Raw genomic sequence first — 21,089 nt, 5'->3', positions numbered from 1 at the left:
GAGGAAGGGAGGCGATTTCCCACGTCAGACCTGCAATCCAGTGCATCTGGCAGCTGGGGTGGGGACCATCGCATGCCGGGGGCCACCAGCACCCCTGCACCAACGCCTGCACCCCTGCTACCGCCCCTGTCCTTCCTGCCAGCAGCACCCCGGCAAACAGCCCCCGTTAGCCCCGTTGAAGCCCCCCCACGGCTGGCGTCACCCTACGTTGTCCTTGTCACCCACTCCGGGACAGCCGGGAAGAGGACGCGAGGGCGATGGCGATGGTCCCCAGGGCTGTCCCACCGCAGGGCAGCCTGTGCCGTGCCGCGTCCCCGCTGCAGAACGGCCTCTGCGCCGGCAGCGGGGGCGGCGCAAAGCCCAGCTGGACGACCAGACCACCCCTGCTTTTCCCAGAGGAAGGGCCAGGCCCTTGGAAGATATTTCCACCACCCACCCCCACCCCCTCCCCATGTCCCCCCCATCCTCCTTCCGCTCTGCCAGCAGCAGCTCGGGTTGCCCATGCGCTCCCCGCGCCGGGGTCCAGCTGAGCCCTGGCGCACTCGTTGCACACGCCGCAGGGCTGCGCCTGCCCGTCCCCAGCCACCCCAGGCTGGATTCGGCCCAGCCGCCGGCCGGGCAGAAAGCTCTGGAGTCCATTAACATTCCCCTGAGCGATCTAATCCCCCCTCTCTGCCCTGGCTCTGGCTTTTACTTGGTTTTAATCAAGCCCAGCCTGGCGCCTTTTAAATAACCGGGGCGGATGGCACCCAGCTCCCTGCACGGCACGTGGGTGCTGCCGTCCCCGGTGTGGGTGCCGGCGCGGAGGGGGAGGCAGGGGCAGCCGGGGGCAGAGCATTTGCAGAGGTCTCCACTCTCCAGTAATTTTAAAAGGCATTTTGGAGCCGGAGGAGCTGAGATCAGCAGAGCGGGGGCCAGGAAAGCGAGGGAATAAAAGCAAAGGCTATTGCAGGGGTTGTTATTAATATTTGCTGGCTGATGATGGAAGGGGGGGGGGGGGGGAGCCGGCACCAGGGAGTGGGCTGCGTGTCCGCCCTGTGGGGAAAGGGCAGGCTGGGCTTCCCATGAAGGGAGGAGGGATTTGGCATCCGGATGCCTGGGTTCCTTCCTGGCACCCAGAGATGGGGGGGGGGGGGGGTGTGCAGGATCCATGCCAGCACTCCTGGGTCCTGCGCAGCCGCCGGTGGGGCCCCGGTTGGGGCGAAAGGCGATGCTCTCCGCACCGACGCTCCTAAATCAAAGTGTTGGGGCACAGCTGGGGTATGTTGGGGGGAGCCCGGACCCCCCCTGAGGCGGGGGCATCCAGGGGATCCCCCCCTAAACCCCTGGGGACCAGAAGGGTGCGAGGGGAGGGCACCCATGGTGCTCAGCCTCCAGGGGCTCCACCATGTCCCAGCTGCAAAGGGAGCAGGAGCCTGGGGGAGCAAAATACCTGGGGGGGCGTCCTGGATGGGACCCCCCCGGCTGGGGCTGGGGGCTCTGCAGGGTCGTGGTGGCCTTGCCCAGCCGTGCCCTGCGAGACGGCGCCGGGGAGCCATGCCGGTTCCCCCCAGGCTGGCAGTGGGACCGGGTGGGGGGGTCTGGGGGTGCTGGGTGGGGAGGCAAGGGTTTTGGGGGGCAAAGCATGAGCCAAAGCGTTTGTTTTTCCGGGGGCCCCGGCGGTGTGAGTTATCAGCAGCGGCAGAAGCACGGTGCTTCCCGGCCGGGTGTGCGCGCCGGCTCCTCAGGGAGGGATTAAGGGGATTATATTATTATTTGTTATCACTGAGGGGGGAGAAAAAAAGAAGAAACCTCCATTGCTGGGAACTCTGCCTAATCGGAGCAGAGATTAGCTCTCCGCCTCCGCCCGGCCGGGCTGGGACGGCTCCTGTGGGCACTGGGGCTGTGGCTGCCCCTGCCCGGGATGGGGGTCCGGGGGGGCTCCCCTGTACCCATCTGACTGGCAGCGGGAGCCCAGCCGGGTGACACAGGGCCACCACCGGGTCCCTGGGGAGCCACCTCGTCTGCAAGTCACATGTGGGACCAGATTTTGGAGGCGATGGTTACTGCCCAAAGCGGTCGGCAGAGGAAATGGCGGCTCCTTTTCCAGCCTCCCCTGGGACCGTGGGGACTGTCACCCTTGGCCGGGCACGGTGGCACCCCGGCTGTGGGGGGACCAGCCCCATGGTTCGGTGGAGGGCAAGCCGGGAGTGATGCTTTGCCCCATGGACGGCGAGAGCTGCCACGAAAGCTTCTGGCAAGGGCGAGCTTGCGGCCATGGTTTTCCATCTCCCCCAGCCACGGATCTTGGGGATTTTGGCAGGTTTGGGGGGAGCAGCACAAACAGGGGGTTTGTGCCTCCCCTGGCATCGGGACAAGGGCGAGTGCCCCCAGTGACAGCCCAGCATCCCCGAAGGATGGGGCTAAACTTGGCTGTGGTCCCCCCCTCTTTCACCCCCCCCAGGTAACTGGCTCCCAGCCCTGAGCCACGGGGTAAGAAATGGAGCCCCGAGACGAACCAAGACCGATACCTGCGCAGCCCCGGGGCTCCCACCACACAAATCTCTCCCCGCCATGGTGCTGGGATGCGTCGGCCGCCCTTCCTCCCCCTCGTCTGCTGCCTTCACCCTCCTCCTGCAGCCACTGCGTGGCAGGCGGTGAGTGATGCCGCTGCCAGCTCAGCCCTGCCTGGCTCTGGCTCAGGGGGGGCCGCCCCGGCCAGGGCTGCTGGGAAAGATGGGTGGCTCGGTGGGGCAACGTGCCACGGGGCGATGCGTCATGAGGTGACATGCCATGGGGCAACGTGCCATGGGGCATCCCCCGGAGGTGCAGGGGATGGAGGCTGGGCTGGGCCAGGATGCTTCGGGGCGTGCTGGTATGTGAGGATGCAGGGCGAGATCCTGCAAGTCAGCGTGGGCTCTGCCAGCCCGGTAAGAGGAGCAGGAGGATGAGGAGGGTCCAGCTGAGCCAGGTACCCATGAACAGCAAAGTTTCAGGGTTTCCCCCTCACAGCGGGGTCGTGTGCCCCATCCTATGCCCTTGTGTGCCCATCAGGGCTGTGCTGCATGGGGCAGCTGGCTGGTACCCGTGGGCTCCGCGGGTCCTGTGCTGCTCCCTGCCCGTCCCAAGCTCCACGGAGCTGTGAGCATCTCCCACCACCCGCTGGGCTCCGGTGGGCTGGGGATGGAGATGTGCCAGGACACCCGGCACAGAGGGGCCACCTCTGCCCTGCTCCCCGCGAGCTCCACGGATGCCAGGGCAGGGTAGTCACACCACGGGGCGGAGGAGGTGTGGGACCACACTGGGTGCTCTGGGAGCCAGTGCACCCAACTCAGGACATCAGGGTATTTTTTTTTTTTTCCCCTTCTTAAGCCTCCAGCTCTGTCTGCTGGGCCGGGAGTCCCCCAAGGACAGCCTCACTCATTACACTGCAGCTTACAAGTGCACATCTTGAATTTTTCTTTCCAAACCCCCAGCTTCCAGCAAGTGGAGGCCAAGCCAGGTTCAAACGTGGGGTGCAGGTTTGGGGCAGCCCCTCTCCAATTTTGCCTTGCCTGTAGCAAGGCTGAAGCCACCACTGCCACTGCAGAAAGCCCGTCATTAGAGCTGCTTCCGCACACCCTTTTCGCTGATGGACCGCGCTATTTTCTTTAGTCTTTTATTTACACTTTATTGCTCTTGTTTTTGCACTGGCAAACGCTGCTGGAGTGCACAGAAATCCTTCAGATCTCGGCTGGCAGCAGAGCTCTGCCTAATCATAGTCATTATCTGGAAGCAGGTAATGGGCATCTTTCCCATGTTAATTTGAAAACAGAATCGGCAAGAGCAGGACACCAGGGATGGAGCATGCTCCCAGCAGCCGCCACTGCCTTCGGATGATTTCTGGGTGCCGGTGGCTTAGGTGGGTGCTGGCCATCGGGCAGGGGTAGGTTTGGGATGGGAGCACACGCAACCCCAGGCACAACGGCTTGTGCCGAGCCTCGTGGCTCAATAAATCAGCTGGGAAGGGGCTGCTGGCCGGCATCCCGCATGGCCGGAGCCCGTCCTTGCTGCCGCAGCAATAAAATCCCCCGGCCTTGTTTTTTTGGCGGCGAGGAGGATGGCGGCTCTCCCTCCTCCCCGCGCCGCTGTCAGAACTTGCCCCCGGCTCGGCCCAGCGTGGCTGGGTCCTTCGTTAACAAGGACTCGTCCCTTTTATCCCCATCGGCGGGAGGGGATGGGGATGGAGGTGAGAGGCGAGGATTTCTCCCGGGGCCGGGAGGGGAAGGCTGGGTGGTGTTGGAGTTTCGTTTGCTGAGATACCATTAACGAGTGAGCAAAGGTTGCGGAGTCTCCATGGAGACAAGACAGCAAGCGAGACGGAGCGGGTGTGCAGCTGAGGTTAGAGCTGATTAGTAAATGTCAGCGGCACAGCAACTGCCCGCCACCACGCTGGCTCGGGGACCCGGCGGGCAGCGGGTGCCCTGGGCACCCCACGCACCCTCGGCACCCCATGTGCACTGCGCATCCCGGGCACCCTCAGCACCCCATCCATCCCGTGTGGCCCGCTGCATCCCAGGTATCCCGTGCATCCCGTGTGACCTGGACATTCCGTGTGTCCTGTGCTTCCCAGGCACCCCATGCACCCATCCATCCCACGCGCCTCATGCATCCCACGTGCCCCATGCACCCCGGGCACACTGGGCACCCTAAGCATCCCACATGCCCCATGTATCCCACACACCCTGGGCACCCCATGTGTCCTCTGCATCCCCAGCACCCCGTGCACCCCATTCATCCCGCATGCCACATTGCATCCCGTGTGCACCATGCATCCCACGCACCTTGGGTAGCCCATGCACCCTTGGCATCCCACATGCCCCACACATCCCTGGGGCGCATCCAGGCGCCCCATGCACCCTGTGCATCCCATGCACTCCCTGCACGCAGGCACCCCAGGTCCCTGCTGCAGCCCAGGTTGATGCCAGGCTGTCACGGTCTATGGGAATCAGGGATGCAGGAGAAGCCCAGAGCACACCATTAAGTGTACATTTCTGGAACATCCTTGCAGCTCCGGTACCGACAGCCCTGGCTCCTTTCCCGCAGGGAGCAGGGATGCAGCCAGAGCCGCTCTGCCCTCATGCCACACTGCTGCCATGCTGCAGGGGCTCCTCGGCCATTTTGTGAAACACTGGGGGAGCAGGGGAAGGGGCACCCAAGTCTCCCCGGCGGAGACCGGGTGACTCCAGATTGCTGCTTGGCTGCCATCCCCGGGCAAGGACATGGCCGTGGCCTTGTGCGAGGCTGGGACGGCACGCCAGCTGCGATAAGCTGCCATCTCCTCCCTCCTGCGGAGGATGTCCACTCCTCCATCCCTGGGTCACGCAGAGGAAGGATGAGGCTGGACCTGCTGGATCCCACCTCATTTTCAGCAGAAGCAAAGCCCAGGCTGAGGGAAGCGGGGTCGGGCTGAAGCCGGAGGGGATAGCAATTTGTGCCAGGGTCTGTCTGGGGTTATCAGGGGCTTGGACATGGCTGGAGCCCAGCCAGGAGGCAGGAGCAGCCCAGCTGCCCTTCCCCATCCCCTGGAGCATCATTTACCTCCAGCAAAACGCGGGGAGGCACCTGGCAGGCGAGAGCATCCCTCTTGCAGACAAACAAGTGTCAGGGGGTACTGCGCGGAGGGAGGGGGGTGGTGGATCCTGCAATTTAGCGGGTATTATTTGGCAGCTATAAACAGAGCCTCTCACACAGCCGGGGAGAGATAAAGGTTGCAGTGCAGATACAGATTAGGTGGTTCCCTTGAGGCTGTGACACCTTGAGATAGAAGCAGATCTTCTTCAAGGGAATGGCTCGCTGGCAGTCTGGAAAACCTGGAGCCGAGCGGCCTCCAGCAGCACCTCGGCCCCTTGCCTTGCACCCGCAGGGGGAGACAGAGGGGTGCTGGGGCAGCATGGGGGGCCCGTGGGTGCTGGGCGCATCGGGAGGTGCTGAGCTTTGCACCCAAGGTGGCTGTGCGGGAGGTGGGAGTGACATAAAATGGGCAAGAATTGGCTGTTTGCAACATTCGCGTGTGCCCATCTCGCCCAGGAGGAGCCAAAGGAGACGGCGGCAGTGGCAGAGAGACCCCAGGAGTCGGCAAAGGCTGTGCCACGGGGCAGGACAGGCAGGAGCTGCGGACAGAACGGGCAGGCACGGCACACACCAGAGTGACCCTCAGGTTGCTCCAGTTGGGGCCACCAGCTCTGCCCTTCAGCAATGCCCGTGGCTGGGGTGCCCTCCCCAGCTGCTGTCACGGCTCCCAGCAGCGCTGACATGGATTTGTTTGCTTCCCAGTGGGAGTGATGGGAACACCGGTGATTTACTCCCCGCGGTTCGGTTTAAAGCATGAGCACTCCAAGCACCGAAGAGATAGATGTCCGTGCCCGGTGCCCTTCGTCCTGCCCCCGCCTGCTCCCTCTTCCCCCTTCTGTAGGTACAAACAAACCCAGTGCTTAATGTTGATAATCAGGCAGGGATGGAAAGATTTACTATCCAGGTGCGCAGGCAGAAATGCAGCATGCCACGTGCTGGCAATTTTTGATCGAGTCTTTGCTCCCGCAGTTTCTGAGGGGGCCATTAGCATCACCCTGGCTCTGCCGAGGACCGGGCTGAGCTGGAGGACGCTGCCGAGGTCACCGGAGCTCGAGGCCGGGCAGGGAGCGGAGCTTTTCCGAGCCCCCAGCGTGCTCAGCCAAGCTGCCCGACCTGGCGTGACCCCTACCTGCCGCAATCCCGGCCTGATATCCTCGTGGGCGCCGGGGATGGACGGCAGTGTCCACTCAGCAGGACCCGTCCCGTGTCACCCCCCCATACGCACGCTGCTGGCCCCGTTCGTTCGTTAAACCAGGCTCATTTAAGATGTGACTCCGCTCCCCACCTCATCAGGCCACAGGGAGAAACCCAGGCGGGAGCCCAAATCAGCCGCCATCACCCCTGCACAGCCAGCGAGGAGGACAGCTGGCTGTCCCCATGCTCCCCCCCCCAGCTCCGCGTATCCCCGTGCTGGGGACCCCCTGCCCTGATTTGGGGACTGGAGGTGGTTGGGGGGGTGGGGACCCCCCCCTCCCTCGTTTTGGGGTGGAGGCTGATGGGGGGTCTCTGGGTTTGTGGCAGGAGGAGCTGCCAGGCTCCGGTCCCGCTCGCCGGCCCAACACTGTCCCTGTCACCTACACCCCCCTGCCCCACTGCCACCCACCCACCTCTCCCCAAAGCCCCCCCCCCATCCCTCCACCCCTTCCTCCTCCTGCTCCCCCCCCCGGCCCTGCCCCTAACCCCCACCCCACACTCCTGGCACCCATACCCTGCCCCACAGCTCCCAGCCTTGGCCCCCCACAGCCTTGGCCCCCCCTCCCAGTTCTGCCCTCTCCCCCCCCCCCCCGCCCCGCCCCGCCCTGGCGTGACACCCCCGCTCCCCCAGGTGGAACTTTCCTCGCAGGGCGTGAGACCATAGAGGCGAAAAAGGCAACACCAAAGGGGACCTCTTCGGGGGGGGACGAAGGGACAGAGGACCCCTTCTTCCAAAGACACCTGGAAAAATATCGAGCTTTGGCCCTCTAAGACTCAGATACGTTTTTTAAAAATGTCGTGGATGGCCGTGGTGTCGCGGTTCTCCCCCATGCCGCTGGAATCTGGCCCAAACCTGTCCGGGGCTCTCCCCGTCTACCTCCCCTAATGGTACGTTCCTCCCCGTTTACGCTCTTTGCGCGGCCGGCTTGGGTGGGGTTCTTCTGTTGCTCCAGTTTCGTACGCAAGTGGCGTAGAGCGGCTTTGATAGACAGCCAGACGCAGCCAATAGCGCGGCAGGATCTTTGACCGGTTAGCCAATGGCGCAGCGGACCGGCGGCCGGGAGGAGGCGGGGCGAGGCTCAGTCAGGGCAGGGAGGGGGAGCTGTGGAATGGCGGACGGCCGGGCTGGCCCGCCCTGGTGGTAACGAGCCGAGGGGGCCGGAGGGGACAGCTGCGGAGGGGGGTGAGTACGAGAGAGGCGAGCAGAGACTCCCTGGGCTTCCTAGGCCGCCTCTTCCCGGGGGAGAGAGGCGGAGGTGCTGGGGTGGGCCGCTAGGCCCTTGCCAAATAGTGAGCTGTGGGGCTGAGCGGGGCACTGTTTCCTGCCACATAGTGAGTCCCAGGCTGGTGTGGGCCCTGGTGCCCCCGGGCTGGGAGGTTTGGGGCGGGCTTGGCCCCGGCCTGGGGATGGGGAAAACGAATTGGCTTCATCCCTGGGCTGACACTTGCCCAGCCCCTCCCAGGAGCCATGGCTCAGTGCAGGGTGTGTGTCCTGGGCCGGGCTGGCCGGAGGGACTGGGGTGTAGGGGGAGGGCTGGCCTGCCCGGGGGGGGTGGACAGAGCCCTGCGTTGGGTTAAGGAAATGCCGGTCTGGCGGGCTCTCCCGAGGCTTCGCTGGTGTCTGCTGTCCTGGGGCAATTACAGAGGTCTGACTTGGTGGGAATGGTTTGGGGAAGCTGGGGAGAAGAGTGGGGGTGCTGCGGGGTCCCCTCTAAGTGAGAGGCAGTGCTTTTGTGCTGGGGGAGGGGGGGGTCACTCCCTTCCCAGGCTGGCTGCAGCCTTTGCCGGGTTTGACATCAGTGCTTGTGCAAACGTGTGCATGTCCGTGTACAAAGTCTGTCTGTCTGGGTGTGAGCTGGCTGCCCATGTTGGTGCAAGTTCTGGTGACTGCGCTCATGGAGCGTTGCTGTGAAAATGACTTCTCCCTCCTGGCTGTCTTCCTGCCCCACAAGTGAGTTCGCCCTTCAGTGTGTCTGGCTATACTTTAAGGATGTGTGTAAGCCCCTTGACCATTAACTAGCCATATGAGCCCATAAAATCTAAAACTACTTGGGATAAGACTATGTGGGTGCTGTAGTGTGCTTTGGAAAATATTTTCCCCAATCTTAAATCCCTAGGTGCTCTCTGAAAAGAAGCTTTGGAGGGTGTAACAGGATATGGTCGGGTAGTTTGGTCAAATGCTCTGGACCTGCTGGTGACCTCGGATGATATTTTTTCCAGAGAAGGAATAAGTTGTTAAGGAATGTCCTTGGGGTTGTACCTCACCAGCATTTAGGTTTGTGTTGCGGTTACTGCTTTGGGATACAAAGAGCCTATGTCCTTTGGAGAAAGGTAAGAGATTGCAGCTCCTCCCTGTTAGCTCTTATGTGACCTCAAGGACCTTCCCATGGTAGGATTTTTTTTCCTGCCAAAAGTTTCACATTTGACATTACTCTTTTACTTTCGTTAGTAGCAACAGCAGAATTGGGCACCTCTACTTAGATTAGACCACTGGTGGGACTGCATGGTGTGTAATGCCAGGAGTAGGCCTCTTCGGTAAGACACTAGAAAACACTGAAAGTCTAAGTCTTTCAGCGCTGCAGATGTTGGTGGGCATGAAATTATATTAATATCAATAGAAAACTTTCATTAAGTACACCGGCTGCAGACAAGGTCATCATTGGTGGAGCCCTCTGTAAACTTCACGCTTGCATGTCCAGCCCCACAAAGACTTGTGAGGTGGAAAAGTTGAAAGTAAAAGATGTGAGAAGCCAGCAGGGTGTGCGTGTGTGTGCCTCCCTGTGACAAAGCTGATGCAAAATGTTACTTTATGGGAAGTACTAAAGTCAGTATGCTTGGTCACATGAGGAAGGGCAATAGTTATGTTTTCCACCCTTTTTAAAGATCTGCAGAATCAGTTGCTACTAAATGCTGCAGGAATTTAAAATGCTGCGTTGCGACACTTTTCATTCTGATTTGCCCCTTATTGACCTTGAGTGGGTTTTTGTCATAGAAACCGATACAGAGTTTAATCCAAAACTTAGTTAAAAACAAACCAAAACTAACATCTACCCACTGAAAACACAGACAGAATGTTGATAGAGTGACTTTGAAAATCCACTTGCGTTCACAGCCAAGGACAAGTTTTATCCAGGAAGTGGGGTAGAGCTGGCCAGGCACTCCAGTTCTGTGCATTTTTGTTGTTTGGGTTTGTTGTTTTGTTTTTTTTTTAACTATTGTGCTTGAAAACATGAAGTTTGAGTGAGTGAGCTTGATGCAGGCTTTAAAGACTCACCTAATGCTGATCATTGGTCAAGCTACATTTGTCAGTATTGTCTCTGGGTGGGTTGGTGATGGTGGGGGTCAAACCCAGGACTTGTGCCTTCCAAAGCATTGATTTCTGCTTGGTTAAAAGCCTTGTTCTGTTTGGGGTGAGGAGCAGGTTTGTCTCAGCCCAGCTGAGACAAGGTGAAGCCTTGCTGTACTTTGAGTTGTAAGAGGATAAACTTCCAGGATTGAACTGAATGCAAGCTTTTCCCTAAACTGCATATTTTGACTGCTTTCAGAAGGAAACGTGACATTTTTTTTTTATCTGTCTGGTAACAAGTTCAAAAAGTAAATGTCCCAAATTCAATTTTTTTATTTTAAAAAACCAAACCTTCTGATGGCTCATGCCTGTCAAACTCCTTCCTCTTCACAGCTGTGAAGATAAAGCCTTTCCAAGCTGTCTGCTGCTGATCAGGTTTTTCCAAGCCGCTGCATGGTGATGTTAGCAAGACCCCTGCTTTATTTTGCTGTTCCCACACCCCTGTTCCCAGCCCTGCAAAAAATCAGCTGTGCAGCAGTGCGATGCCACTGCCTGATCTCAGGCTGCAGGCTCACCCACTGTTCCTTGCTTTAGCTTCTGTCTGGTCTACATTCCTAACAAATCTTTCAAGCTCCAGTTTTACAAAACTATGCTGGGGGGTGGGTAGGAGGGTGCAGGCTAAGGCTGCAGGAAAAAAAAGAGGGAAATATGGTGTGTTCCTGGCTACTTTTTGTACAAGTCCTATTTGAAATGTGTTGTGAAGTGAGTGGCTTACTGAAGAAGGGTAGAGGCTGGAACTGCAGCCCTCATGTCTTTAGAGATATCACTGCTGGAGTTTGAAGTAATGAGTTAATAGTAAAGTTCTTTTAAGCAGAGCATAAAACTGGTTTCCCTATGAATAATGTGACACACCGAACAGAAATGGTATATTTTTAAGTTACAGCTCAGAAGGTATTTGTGAGCAGTGATTCATTAAAAAGAATACAACCTTTATGATAACTACCAACCCAGTTTCTCAGCATGCTTTGAATATATCTCATTCTTCAGGGCTGGTCTAGGAAAAGTTGATTTCATTCACAAAGCTTAGATAATCACATAGTGTGGGTGGAGGGGTTAAAACTTCAGTGATTGCCTCATATGCATATAGTTAGAGCAGCAAATCCATCTCCTGGTTTTTTTTTATTTTTTGTGGTGATAGAAGAACAAAGAAGGTTGTTAGGATTAATGTTTCAACAAAATCAGGTTGGTTTTCTTTGACAGACTGTAATAAGGAAGATTTCAACAAGTGTAAGACTCGGCTTTAATCCTTCCAGATAGGTTCTCTCTGTGGGCTTTCTGGACTCAAATGTTTAAGGTTTCTGTTTTGTCTCTGCTAGGTTTGATAATAATACTTAGCCCTTGGTCATTCAGCTGAGCAAAATACATTGCTGCATGTGCTGCATGAGTCAGTCACAAACCAGGAAAAGGATTGAATAGCAATTATGTTTGCATGTGTTGTGTATAAAGTTCCCGCTGTCCCATACAGAATGGGACACCAGCACCCAGCAAAAACATGAGCTGCCAAAAGCTGCTTCTGACAGTTCAAGTAGCCAGAACAGGCCACTGTCTGATGGCTCAGTGCTGGGCTTGCTTTTTTATGTAGTTTCTAAAGTAATGCTGCACAAAATGCACAGGAGGCAAACCAAAAGTGACACTTTCACTGTGCGGAAATCTGGGAAAGCAAAATGCAACTATTTTCCCAGCCTGTCTTGTGGTGTGTTACTGTTTTCAGCCACACTCTTGCTTCTAATAGGATCTGTAGTAAGAAATTGTGTATTTGAGTATTTATTCTCACTGCGTAAGGATAAATATTTGTGAGATTAGGCCCTTAGTTACCGCAGATTAACATTTATTTAAATATTTTAGGTATTTATAAACACTGGATTTAAAAAAAGGCATGTGGAAATGGCTTCTGGGTAATAAGCAAATGACTGCTCAGAACAGAACCACCCGGGTGACATTTACTTCCTTTGTATTTTTGCAACTCTGTGTAATAAAAAGACTGTGTGTTTTCTTTTTGAGGAGGGGAGGCCACTGGTGCTGCTGATCAGGCTTCACTGCAAAGGGAGTGCTTGCTAACAGGAGCTTCTACAGAAGGTTATCAGATTCAGGCCTGATTCTGATTTATATAAGATTGGTTTCTCCATCTGAAGGTCTGCAGGATTTTTATTTTCCTACCTGGGAAGCAGTAGGGGGGAGGTCCCCTCCCAGAAGAACTGAAACGTGAACTTCCATGTTATTTTGTTGAGCAAGCAGTACAGCGGCAGTGCAAAGCGTTAATCACATTCTCCATCCTGAGCTTGCCTTCGCTGCAGTAATGGGCCTGGGAAATAGTTCCTCTAGATCCTACCCTAATTCTTGAAATCACAGTAAAGCTTTCTGGTATTATGTTGCTGCTGGAGAAGTGGTGGAGCACAGACATATCTCAAGTATGCATCTGCCAGGGGCTTTGATGAAGAAAATTTAAAGGACCAGGAATCTCAACTCGTCTCCGACAAATGCGGTCAGTGGCGACCTGCTCTGTTCCTTTGACAGCTTCCATGTTGTCTCTTACAGAGCAGTATCCCAGACCTGTTTTGGGGAGAAATGGTGGTTTAAAGGATGCTGTGATGCCAAGAGAGGAAGAAGAGAGATGCCTGTGAAGCAGTAGCAGTTAGCATTTGCTCCTGAGGGTGTAAATTTCTGCATGGGAGGCTGTTGCTGGGTCACCGCTTTAGAGGAGCTGCTCTGAGATCACTAGTGACCTGTTGTCCTGGAGGTTTTGAGTGTCCTGCGTTACTGTTGAAAGTAGTGCACAGTTGAGAATGGGCCGGACAACACGCAAAGAGCTGTCCACTAAAAATAGTTTGTTCTTATTGCTGCAGTAAATCAAACCTAAACATGAGTTTATTTTTTGGTTTCTGCTGAAAGTGCTCAGTAAGAATTCAGAGCTTCTCTTCTGTTGTCTGATGCAGCTAGATAACCTTCTTCCTGGAAGGTGCTTGTTTAATATGAATGGTGATGCATTTATTCAAACAACTCCTTTATGAAGCAAAGACACACATAGATTTGAGATTAAAATCTCCTAATTGTAAAGTGAAGGGCACAAAGGAAGTTTTTTTTCACCTAGTGTATGATAAATGTGGGACTTGCTGGCCTGGGATTTCATGGATGCCAACGGTTTAGATGAGTTCAGAAACTGATGAGACCAGTTTATGGAAGTGAAATCCATAAAGGACAATTAAATGATAGTGTTTGTTTCTGCGTGGTCTTAAGGTGTGGTGGGGTGCTGCAATGTGGAAAAGGACAGCAGGGAGAACTGTTGCTCTGTGCTTGCCTTGTTCTCATGCTCTTTTCTTTATGCATCTGATATCTGGCCACTGATGGACAGAGAATGCTGGTTTATCTGGAGGCTGGATGACCTAGCATGGTTATTCTTAAGTCCTGTGGCTTAGGGTTTCTTGTCTTGTTTGTTCACTGACGTTTCCGATGATGTTACAGAGCAATCTGCCTCTTCCGAGCCTCCATTTCTCCCTGCTCGTAAAACTGGGCTAATGACTCTGACCTTTTGTTTGTAAAGCAAAAGGAAAAGGATCAACAAAATACTGGAGCTTATTTACTATCATTACTGAAATGATGAGCAATGCCACTTTGCGGTACTTCAAAGAGGCTTCGCTTATAAGATGCTGGAAATCCCTAGAGAGCGAAAATGTTTCAGATGGAAAAGGAGGAGGGGGAATATTCCTCCTGTTTTCATCTCGTAAGTGTACTCCCTGCAAGGCATGGAGGTAATATCTCCAGCCATCTCCCCTCCCAGCTGGGCTATTTAAAATAGTTGCTGACAATCTTTGCTTTTTTCCGTAATAGCCAAATGGGCTGGTGTCACTGATCGCATAGGAGCGAGTTCTGCATAAATTGTTCACATGCTGTGGAGTTTTGCGAAGTACTTTGTTGACCTGTTGTATAACTGCTAATAAGATTGAATGTGGTTTTAATTTCTCACTTCCTTTTTTCACAGATGCCCTTTTCCTACTTCTTAGAGTCTTACTTCAAGTCTCTGTATAGCAAAAGTCTTTTTCTGTTGCTCAAAGAATGAATGATGCTTTGCTTTCAGTCAGCTCTGCACTGGAGGGCTTTAAGTGGCATTCAGAGAAGGCTATCAGCCACAATATCTGATGTATTGGTGTAGCTGCGGTTCATGCATGGAGTGCAAAAAATGGGATTTAATTGGGAGGGAGGGGGAATAGCAGCCCTGGCTGAATGGATGGGTGAAAGTTCCCCGACCACCCCTTAGCCCAGCAAATAGTTGGTTGAGTGCTTGCCAGAGCGGAAGCGAGTTCCCTTTCAGGCACCCTGCTTTTGTGCACCGTAAGAAAAAGCACACACTCTTATGGTTTTGGCCTTGCAGCTGCAAAAAAAAAAAAAAAAAAAAAAAAGGCGAGAGAGAACTGTGCACACACCCAGATCCTGTTCTTTCAATACCAACAGCTGCTGAGCTGATCCTTTGCTGGAGGAAGGCATATAGCTGTAAACACAGCTTGTGTAAAACCTTTACCTTGTGTCTAGGGCAGCATGAAATAACTGGCCGCTTCCCTTTTGGAGGCTAAATTAAAAATGCGTGTAATTAACTTATACAAAATAGCCTTTTGGTTGCTATTGAGAATTCAATATTGTATCAAGGAGGTTACATCTAGGGTCTGGCTTCACATGAGAGGTTTCCATAAAGCAGCTTATTATAGACCTTGTGGTGAGCTTTGATAGAAAGACTTGCATCTTTAGCATCCCTAATACGGTCTAATCTCTTTTCTCCCGAAAAGATCGGTTCAATAAAGTGATGGTTTCAAACACTCTCAAATACTTTTGGATGGTCCAGAGCCTGGAGTTTGCACTGTAGATTACATAAGGTGAGATCACTGCTGGGCTCAGAACATGCAAAATGGAAACAACTACAGCTTAAAAAGAATATTTTTCTGACTGTCCCAAGGAGATTACACAGGCATCTGTCACCACGTCCAAGCTGAAATTTGACCCTGCCCTGTCAGACCAGGGGGGCTGATTGAAACAGTGGGGCCTTGCTGAAGTCTGCCTGGAAGGTTCTTTGGTCCCGCTGGCTGCATGGATGGAGAAAGTGAGTCCAAGGATTGTCATGCTGTTGAGCAAAACCAGAAGACTGCTACTCGCAGCTTCCTGTAGCTCTGCCTGCAAATCCCAAATGGCAGCTTGGGATCATGCGCCATGCCCGTACGTTGCACAGATGGCTCGTACGTGCACAAAAACCAGATCCAGTGTTTTTGTGGGGTTGCCTCGCTGGGCACCTCTACAGAAGAACGGGGTAATCCCAGACATGGGGCAGGCCCCTTCTCCCCCAGCCCTGGTTCTTTTTCCCACCCTTGGACAGGACAGTAGGTGTGGGGAGGGAGAACTGCCTGGAAAACCCCAGATATATGGTGGCTTTTGGTACTGGTGGGGTGGGCACCTGCCTGTTCTCCTGACTTCGTAGTACTACCCATCTCGCTTGACTCCTGAGATCCAAAAAGCATATCCAGGGTCTTAATGTGGCATCATATGTGTATCTTTTTTTTTTTCCTTCCGCAATAGAAAACCCGTGTGTTATTTTGACTTTATTAAGACACTGTTCATAAACCATTTTAATCTAGATGCTCAAGGCTGTTCTCTTGGTTTTTTGTGACAGAAATCCCAGCAGATATAACACTTCTGGAAAATATCAGGGAGTCAATGTCTTTGGTTTTTTCCTCGTGTCAAAGGTTAACTTAAAATATTAATGCTGCAAAGATTCATTTAAGATATTAAAACTGTTCAGGCAAGAATACATGTACATATTGTAATTACTTCCTTTTTCTTACAATTAAAGTAATTGGATTATATTTAATGAGCTATTTACATTTAATAATTAAGAAAAGACTTATCTTTCCAGTATTCCCCAAGTGCAGCAGAAGGGTGGGGGCACTCAGAGCTGTGATATAATTATCTAGGCGTGAGTTGAAACTGAAAGAGCAGTTGAGCTGTATAGAAAACACTTGGAACTGGTTTGTTCCTACTCTTTCATTAATCAAAATAGTTTAGTGTGTGTTAAAGGAGGGGAGGCTGAGCTTAGCTGCAAATGAGACAGAGTTTATCTGCCGAAAAGGAAGGTTAAAATATGTTCAGACTTCAGGAATAAGTAATTTAGAAAAAAAAACCACACCCTCTCTTTCCGTATTAATTACCGAGCGCTACCCTAGAATGAAAATGTGCTGATGTATTGTGAGAGTTGCGCTTTGCACCGAGTGTTTTGTTAGTGCGAACAGGCACAAGCCTTTCCTCTTGCTGGAGGAGGCTGGTGTGAAGGAGAGGAAGAAAACATGCTATCCTCATTAGCAGTAATTCAGCCTGGGAATGAGCGATTCAGCGGTGTTTGCTTTAGCAGCCACGCACCATTTGCAGAAGTTGGCCTGTGGTTCTGCGCAGGCATCCCCGCAGTGATGGCGTCAGGCTCAGGTACCTGCAGTACCTCCAGATGAACGATGCTGTTGGGAATGATGCTGCTTGTGTTGCCACCTAAATTGCATCTCTTCTAGTCAAGACCTTTTGAAGTGAATTCAGTGCTGTTACAGACTTTGAGGCTTGGAAAATGAAATCTTGTGATTTTATCCAGAGCATATTTTGCCTGGATTGGGACAGAAACAAGCAGATGGCTTTGCCAATGAAAGCTCCTCAACCTTGACCTTTAAGGACTGGCTTTTGGGGCACAGTGGCAATCCCGTTGTAATAGACATCTCTCTCTTGGGTTGCTGTGATTGCTAACCCTGGGGCTTGTTACTGCTCAGGGGACTCATATCCTGGGACAGGTTGAGACTGATTTCTTGAACAGTCTCATTCACTTTGGACAGTGGTTCGGGCTCAGACCAGGTATCGTTGGAGACCTCCTCCTGATGGACTGAAACCTGCCCACTGACCAGGCCTCTCTCCCCATATACTCCTAAAATATTTGAGAACCTATGGTGGGTTTTCTTTACCTGAGTATGCCAAAGCTACCTGTTGATTGAAGTTTGTGATCCTACTCTGTATCGTCATTGACCTTGTATCGTTGCCAAAATTATTCATAGGTTTAACAGAAAGCATTCTGCTCCCTTTGCTGCTCCTGTTTCCTAGGAAGCAACAAAGCCAGAGCTCTTCTGGTGCTGAAGGAGCCCTGCCTCTCTCCTGATGTATATCCTCACAGCAAAGACCTTGAAACCTTTCTGTTTTGGAGCTTTAATTCCTGTTTAATCAATAGTTCCGTATTCTGAGAATCAAATCCCTGTGACAGCTCTCTTTAATTGAGCTAAACTGCCTTTCTCTTGTCACATCTCTTCTAGAGTTTTATTTAAATGCATTTGTTCTGCCTGTATCCTCCTAGTCAGGCATTGATAGGAACACCGGGTGACCTTCTTTGTTTAACTTGTTTTTCAGCTAAATGAATGGAAACATTAATTAGGGCAATGGTGTATTTTTTTTTGGGGGGGGGGGGGGGGAAGTCTAGGTCCAACTGCTGGCTGTATATGCACTCCGACAGAAGCTAGGAGGATCTGTATGTTCCCCGTTGGTGACACCCCCATCCTTCCACCCCAGCTTGATTTCTGCCAGCAGCTTCGAGCGAGTTCCTCTCCAGGAGAGCAGGCTGGCATTTATTCCAGCAAGATCATCTTCAGTAAAGCTGATAACAAAAGTTTAAAACGAAGAGCCAAATTTTCAGTCACACCTGTGCAATCCCCTTGAGGGCAGTAAATGATGATGATAATGCATGAGCCAGACAAAAAACGCAGAAAATGGCTTTCTGAGCCTCTTTTGCATTTTTCAGAGCCAGCAGACTGGAGAGGGGGGGAAAAAAAGGGGAGGAAAAAAAGAAAGAGTATTTTTACTCCAGGAACTGAGCAGGCTAGATGTTTGTTGTCTCAAGGACTCCACAGTGCGCTGTACAATGCTTCGTTATTCTGCGAGATCAGGGCTGACGTTTCCTAGTGTCAGAGCATCGCTGTGGAAATGTGCAGTGCTGCTCTTGCCCCACGCTATTGCTGAAACACCTCTTTCATAATGCTGCCAGATCATATCTGTGAAGTTCTTGAGTTGGTGATTGAAGTGAATTATTAATGTACAGAGGGGTTATGTATGGGGTTTTTGTGATCAGCTAACTGTGTTCTCCTGAAGGCCCTGTGTTTTCAGTAGATCCTGCTTCAGGAAAGGTTTTGTGCGATGGTGGGTGAAAACACAGACTGCGCTTTCCATCTTAGCGGCTGGTAAGAGATGGTGGGCAACGTTTTCCCCGGTGCTTGGGGGGTTTTACCCATGCATCTCCCCCGTGGCTTTTGGGGAGAATAGACCACTGTGAAAGGAAGCAGCCCTGCAGCTGCCCTTCACTGCTGACTCCTGCTCAGCTGCTGGCAGGCTGGGCTCTTAATGACAGATGAGCCTGTGACGCGTTTTTGGGAATGAATACTTGTTACAGCTGGCGGGATGGAGTAGTTTGTGGCATCACATAGCAGTTTGCTCTATAATTTCACTCCCTATTGCTCGGATGCAGCACTGATTGCTAGGTCTCTCTCCGAGCGTGGAACTGTAGCATTTCTGATTGCTGCATCCCACTTCTCTGTGGCTGCATTGTGAGCTTGGATATAGCCCTGAGCACTCAGCAGAGCCTTCTGCTGATTTTTTTTTTCTTTTTTTTTTTTTTCCTTTTTTTCAGTTCTCCGTGTGTGTGTGGCTGCTGCTTCCCTTTCTGCTAGTCTTTTGGGGTTACATAAAAGCCAGTCTCTTTCTGGCCATTACAGCTACATGGGGGAGTAGTTACTGCTGAGAGAAGCTTGAAATTTGAAGCAGAGTTGTCACAGACATTAGAAAGAACAGTCAGTCTGCGTTGGCAAGCTACTGAGTTAAGTCTCATTTCATACTGATGGGAATTTCAGATCTGATTATCTCCTTTCTCCCTCATTCCCAAACCTGCTGGTGTGTCTAATCCCCCGATGGGTACTCCTAAAGGCTGCTCTCCAAGGCGCTTAGCTGAAGGCTTGGTCTCCTTGACTATGCTGCTTGTTTGTGTCCAGGCAGAAGATTTTGTAAGCCCTGCTGAGGGCAGGGTGATTGGTCATCCTGATGTACTTGAAGATCAAGCCTAATTTCCTTCCCCTTCCCCAAAAAATGCGCTCTGTCCTCCTTAGGTGCTTTGTGCTACACCAGACATTATGACAGATGATATCACTGCTGGGGTCCAGATTTATTTGCAGATGGTCCCTGATCTAAGAGGTTGTGTGTCACATTGAGTGGGGAATTACCCAGGTGACTCCCAGTAATGCTATGCTAGCTGGTCAAATACCAGTGAGAAGAACCTTGCCAGATCTCTCCCTCCAACTCGGGCTGTTATTTACAGCTCTTTGTGTGCATTGCATACACACGTCTCACCTTGTAGTCCTGCCTACCTTCTCCTCTGCACCGTGGTGTTGACTGTACTATCTGCCTGCTGTAAAAAAAAAAAAAAAAAAAAAAAAAAAGGCTGGTTCCTCTCTTGCTGTGCAGTGCTGTTTTCTGCTCTGCTCCAAACTGCTTGTTAAGGAGTATTTGCTCCGAGTTGCTGTTTTCAGTTGACAGAACTCGAGTTGGAAAGCAAATACTCAATCCTAAAATGTCCCTGTATTGCTTCTCAATACTTGTAATCAAAGTCTGTCTCCTTTATTGTTCGTAACAATTGTCCAATTTTACTGTGCCAGCCCTATTTATTAAAAGTAGTCAATAAGACGCAGCTTTGTGTGAGGGGTTTATAGACTGGCAGTTCTTGTTTGAAACAAACCAATTGTACTTGATTCTAATCCAGAACTGGGATTCCTGAGTGATCTGCTACAGCAGAGCTCATGGGGAGAGCGGTCGATGACTTGCTGATAAGAAATCTTAGAGCAGCATGCTTATCTTGAATTTACCTCGTGCTTTGCTCAAAGTGCTGGATTCAGAAAGGCAACAATTACAAGTTGCATTTTCCGCCCCCCTCCCAGCTTTACAGGCCTATGTTGTGCCATGCTTGTTTCCTAGTGCCCCCAAAGTATTGACACAAATAATTGCCAAAGTCAAAATCTGCTTACAAACTGGTGAGTAAGGGATTCAAGGTGAGAGCTTGTGGAGGGAGCAGGGTGTGAGATCGGCAGCCATGTGAAGAAGCGCTACACACAGATCCTGCTTTCTTGGAGAAATACAAGGCATCCGAGACCACTGTCTGTGCAGTGAGCAAGCACAGGATAGGAAGGGTGATGCTGAGCAGAAGCTGGAAAAGAGGTGCCAGTTGTGGCTGAAAGATCGGTAGGAATGTAGGAGCGGTGAGCTCAGCTTCCAGGGCTTTTGTCGTGCTCAGCAAACTTTTTCTGGGCTGGCATGGGGCTGTGCAGCGGGCCGGGGCTCGGCAACGTGTGCGTAAGCATTTTGGGAGAGGGGAAATGGTGAGGAATTCTGGCAATGCCCGGCTGGAGGTGGGGCAGCATATGGCTGCAGGGAGGCAAGGGGAAAAGAGCTACGGGGCAAAGCTGGGCTTTTCGGATGGTTTGGCTTTTAGTCACCGCCGCAGTCATAACAAGGCTTGGAGCCTTCTTTGATTCAGGCCGTGGCTTGGAGACTTCAGAGGAAATGCTTGCCATGAGCAGGTGGGAAGGTTCTGATTCAAGTGGGAGACAAAAATCATTTGTTACCATAACAAAGCCCTTGCCTCTTGTTTTTAAGAAGGTGTGAAGCACGGCAGTTGGGAGGATGACTATTTTGAACCTGGATTGGTGCAGCAGTGTTTGTGGATTTGGCACATGAGCAGCCTCATTTTCTGTCCATTTCCTTATGGCTCTTGTGCTCTGCAACCAGCAAAGATCACTTAACTTCTCTCTTCACATAGCTAGCACTGTTTCAATTTGATGCCTGCCTTTTTTTTTTTTTTTCCATATTCATTAAAAATCTGTTGCAGACAGTTTTCTGTTTCTTAGAGGCAGTTTCCTTT

General features: G+C 52.3%; 1 protein-coding gene across 3 annotated transcripts in view; it reads left to right on the top strand.

Moving 5' to 3' along the window:
* The first annotated feature begins 7,864 nt into the window (after positions 1 to 7,864).
* WASF2 (WASP family member 2) overlaps positions 7,865 to 21,089 on the top strand; it is a 37,405-nt gene continuing 24,180 nt past the window's right edge. For all 3 annotated transcript variants that reach the window (XM_049819709.1, XM_049819710.1, XM_049819711.1), the window contains exon 1: positions 7,865 to 7,969. The gene's annotated coding sequence lies outside the window, so the exon portion shown is untranslated. The remainder of the gene's footprint in view (positions 7,970 to 21,089) is intronic.

Source organism: Accipiter gentilis, chromosome 17, assembly GCF_929443795.1.
Source record: "Accipiter gentilis chromosome 17, bAccGen1.1, whole genome shotgun sequence".
Classification (NCBI taxonomy): Eukaryota; Metazoa; Chordata; class Aves; order Accipitriformes; family Accipitridae; genus Astur; species Astur gentilis.
This window is presented reverse-complemented; position numbering and strand designations above follow the sequence as displayed.